We start from the raw sequence: 4,529 nt of genomic DNA, 5'->3' as shown, positions 1-4,529 counted from the left end.
GGGAACAGAACAATAAACACCTTTATTACACGGGTGAAGACAAAACGAGGATTTATTTGCCTTTCCGGGCCTTGATTTTCCTAAGATAGAACTCCAACTCTTTGCCCTCTAGCACATAGCCATCTGCTCGGCCACACTGTCCCGGCCTGGAAGCAATGCATGCAAGAAGCTTGCCCTGCTGGAACTGCTCCTCCAGGAGACTGCTGATTTTGGCATTCTTTTTCCTTTCATCATATTTCTTCTGAATTTTTTTAGATCGTTTTTTGTTTAAAATCTCTTCTTCCTCAGGAGTCAGCTTGGCTCCCTTCTTGCGGCCCAGGGGCAGCACGTAGTGGGACTCGTACCACTGTCGGTACGGTGTGCTGTCGATGAGCACGATGCAATTCTTCACCAGAGTCTTGGTACGGACCAGCTCATTATTAGATGTATTGTAGACAACATCGATGATCCTTGTTTTACAAGTACAACACTCTGAGCCCCAGGAGAAATTCCCTACGTCCAGCTTCAGGGCACGGTATTTCTTGTTACCTCCCCGCACACGGACTGTGTGGATGCAGTGGGGCCAATCTTGGTGTTGGCAGCCGGGCGCCCCAACTCATACTTCCGCTTCTTGTGGTAGGGCTTTCTCTTGCCCCCGGTTTTGCGGCGCTTGTGCCAGTTGTCCCGAGAAATGCCCATCGCTCGGCGCTGGCTGGAAAGAGCGTTTTTTGTATTTGTTTTAGTAGAGACGGGGTTTCACCATGTTAGCCAGGATGGTCTCGATCTCCTGACCTCGTGATCCGCCCGTCTCGGCCTCCCAAAGTGCTGGGATTACAGGTTTGAGCCACCGCGCCCGGCCTACTTCCTACTTTTCAATCTGGATGCCATTTATTTCTTTTACTTGGCTAATTTTCATGGCAAGAACCTCTAGTACAATGTTGAATAGAGTTGGTGAGAATATACATCCTTGTTTTGTTGCTGATCTTAAGGCAAAAGCAGTCTTTTACTATTAAGTATGAAATAAACTGATTTTTTTTTTTTTGCAGATGTCCTTTACCATGCAAGAAAGTTCCCTTCCTTCCTTTTGTTGAGTGTTTTTTTGTGAGAGGTGTTGAATTTTGTCAAATGCTTCTTCTGCATTTATTTAAATAATCACGTGGTTTTTTTATTTCTAATTCTATTTTTCTGATGTATTACATTAATTTTCAGATGTTAAACCTGTAAGAATTAAAGAAAGAGGAAAGAAACATGAAAGTCAGCTCAACAAAGACAGGTTTATTCTAGAGAATAAACCTGAGAGGGGCTTCTGACCAAGTTAGGTCAGAGTCACTCTCTCTTACAGACTTAGAGCTTTTAAGGGTTTGGGGCAGGAGAGCTTATCACAGGCTCGGAATGCTTCTGTGTCTCTTTGTCTTGCTCATCTGGGAGGGAGACGTTTGTGTCTGTTCCCATGCATCTTCCCGCAGTTACAGGCATACTTCCCTTCACTTCCACCACCCTTAGTCTGCTTTTAGTTTCCCTATCTTAGTGCACCTAAAGGGAAAGGAGTGTGCTTATTAGGGTCCACTGTTTTACTGGGACCTATTGTATGAGTGTGAAGTTTGGTGGTTACCCAAGAGATTTTCCCCCTCCCTCTGTGCCTGAGCTGTCTTGTCTGTGTTTTACTGTCTGTACTTTGTGGCTGCTTGTTGTTAGAATAGAAATGATTTCCTTGAAATGCATGAGGTTAGAAAAGGAGTTGGAACTTAAAGTGGCAGTGTTTGTCCAAGATGACAGTGCTCCTGCTCTGTCAAAACCACCCTTGCACTCCTGGCATAAATCCCGATTGGTCATGGTGCATAATTATTTTTATATGTTGCTGGATTTGGTTTGCTAGTGTTTTGTTGATGATTTTTGTATCCATACTCATAAGACATATCGGTCTGTAGTTTTCTCTCCTTGTGATGTCTTTTCAACCACTCTTTATTAAACTTAACCAAAGATCAGACCTATCATACACAATATCATATGTAAAAAAGAATAAGCAATTTTCAGATAGCCTAAAAGATTCAAGTCAGTGTTCAATTTCTTCCACTACATGTGATTTTAAATGTTTTATAATGAGCCTCCCACGATCTGGTAAATGAGGGGCTCTGAGCATTAGAAGAAGTGAGGTTTGTGTTGGAGAAAAGAAGACTGGATAGGAGAGAGCAAGTTTTTTTTCTGAGAGCAAAACTCTTGACTTAGTGTAGAACAACAACAACGAAAAAACACACTAACATCTGTTTGGTTCCAGATGACAAAGCAGGAGCAAAAGAGGAAGTTTACAGGGAAACTGATTTGGGATCAGAAAAGGAAGTCCTGCAACCACAACATTCCACTGTTTCAGCATAAAGTCTGTCACCTCACACCAAATATCCGACCACAAAGTGCCATGTAGAAGTGGAGCCCTTGCGTCTTTCAGTCCATTTCCCCCTGCTTGCCTCACTTCCTTCCCTGTTTAGGGCACATTATTCAGCCTTGCTTTATTAACACAACTTGCCCAACCTTTGGGCCTCTCTGAGGGTGCCCTGCACCCCGACCTCTGATCTTGGTTGAATGAATTCTGTTCCCAGACTGCTGGACAAAGTTGGAAACAAAAAATCACAATCCTTGAGACTGGAACCATGACACATAGTTTATGGTCTTCAAACTCAATTGAGCAAATATTTTTACTTGACTTTAGTGAAGTAAAATACTATTCACTGTTTCCTCACTTTCCTTTCAGTTCAGTCCTCAGCCCACTCTCCAATCAGTCAAATCGGTGAAGATTTATGGAACACTTGCCATGTGCCAGGCACTGCTTTAGAGGCTGGAGATACAAAACTGAACAAGAGCAACACAATCTCTGGTCTCATGGAACTTACAACCCAATAAAGACACAAATAAAGATGACAATTTCTGATAGAGATAAATGCTGTGAAGAAAATCATGCATGATGTTAGGATAGAAATGATGGCAGGAGGGGGCCAGGCACAGTGGTTCACACCTGTAATCCCAGCACTTTGGAAGGCGGAGGCAGACCAGTCACGAGGTCAAGAGACCGAGACCATCCTGGCCAACAGGGTGAAACCCTGTCTCTACTAAAAACACAAAAATTAGCTGGGTGTGGTGGCATGCACCTGTAGTCCCAGCTACTTGGGAGGCTGAAGCAGGAAAATCGCTTGAACCTGAGAGACAGAGATTGCAGTGAGCCGAGATCATGCCACTGTACTCCAGCCTGGCAACAGAGTGAGCCTCCGTCTAAAAAAAAAAAGAAAAGAAAAGAAAAGAAAAAAATGATGGCAGGAGGAGTTCCTTTCAGATGGGGTGACATCTGAGTTGAATTCTAAACAGTGAGCCACACCTACCCATCAGCATATTTGCCCAGAAACTTTGTCTTCCAGTAGAGTGAGACTACAAATTGACTGTTTCGGTTTTTACACTAAAGCCAATCCCTCCACTGGTGAACTAGATACCAGTGCCTTTTATCTACTCAAGAACATTGCTCCAGCAGGACTCCCTTTTCTCCTGTCTCATCAAATTTTCCCTCTGCTGTTTCTATCTTCACACAATCATGCTATTTCTCTTATTATTGTTATTTTTAAATACAAATGTGCCCAGCTGGAGCACAGTGGTGCAATCATAGTTCATTGCTCATTGTAACGTCAAATTCCTGGCCTTAAGCAATCCTCCCATCTCAGCCTCCTAAAGCACAGGGATTACAGGCATGAGCCACTGTACCAGGCTCATCTCTGTCTCTTTTTTTTTTTTTTTGAGATGGAATCTTGCTCTGTTGACCAGGCTGGAGTGCAGTGGCATGGTCTCGGCTCACTGCAACCTCCACCTCCTGGGTTCACGCCATTCTCTGGCCTCAGCCTCCTGAGTGTCTGGGACTACAGGCGCCCACCACCACGCTCAGCTAATTTTTTGTATTTTTAGTAGAGACAGGGTTTCACCATGTTAGCCAGGATGGTCTCAATCTCCTGACCTTGTGATCTGCTAGCCTTGCCCTCCCAAAGTGCTGGGATTACAGGCCGGAGCCACCGCGCCCGGCCATCTCTCATCTTAAAAAACAACAAATGCGGTCAGGCACGGTAGCTCATGCCTGTAATCCTAGCACTTTGGGAGGTTGAGGCGGGCAGATCACCTGAGGTCAGGAGTTCGAGACCAGCCTGACCAACATGGAGAAACCCCATCTCTACTAAAAATACAAAATTAGCTGGGCATGGTGGTGGGTGCCTGTAATCCCAGCTACTTGGGAGGCTGAGGCAGGAGAATTGCTTGAACCCAAGAGGCAGAAGTTGCAGTGAGCCGAGATCAAACCATTGTACTCCAGCCTGGGTGGGCAACAAAAGCGAAACTCTGTCTTAAAAAACAACAACAACAAACATAACAGCATACTCACTGGTGAGAAACTGAAAGCTTTTCCTCTAAGATCATGAGCAAGGGAAGTTCCTTCCTTCCTTCCTTCCTTCCTTCTGTCAGCCTGCCTGCCTGCCTTCCTTCCTTCCTTCCTTCCTTCCTTCCTTCCTTCCTTCCTTCCTTCCTTC

The 4,529-nt window shown here is 44.7% G+C and overlaps 1 pseudogene across 1 annotated transcript; it reads right to left on the bottom strand.

Moving 5' to 3' along the window:
* Nucleotides 1-702, bottom strand: LOC108530827 (40S ribosomal protein S8 pseudogene; annotated as a pseudogene). Its single transcript, XR_001885978.1, has one exon. The product of XR_001885978.1 is annotated as a 40S ribosomal protein S8 pseudogene (transcript).
* Between the last annotated feature and the right edge of the window lie 3,827 nt (nt 703-4,529).

Source organism: Rhinopithecus bieti, unplaced genomic scaffold, assembly GCF_001698545.2.
Source record: "Rhinopithecus bieti isolate Rb0 unplaced genomic scaffold, ASM169854v2 scaffold_8674, whole genome shotgun sequence".
In the NCBI taxonomy this organism is placed as follows: Eukaryota; Metazoa; Chordata; class Mammalia; order Primates; family Cercopithecidae; genus Rhinopithecus; species Rhinopithecus bieti.
Note: the sequence above shows the minus strand (reverse complement) of the source record. Positions and strands in the feature narration are given on the sequence as shown.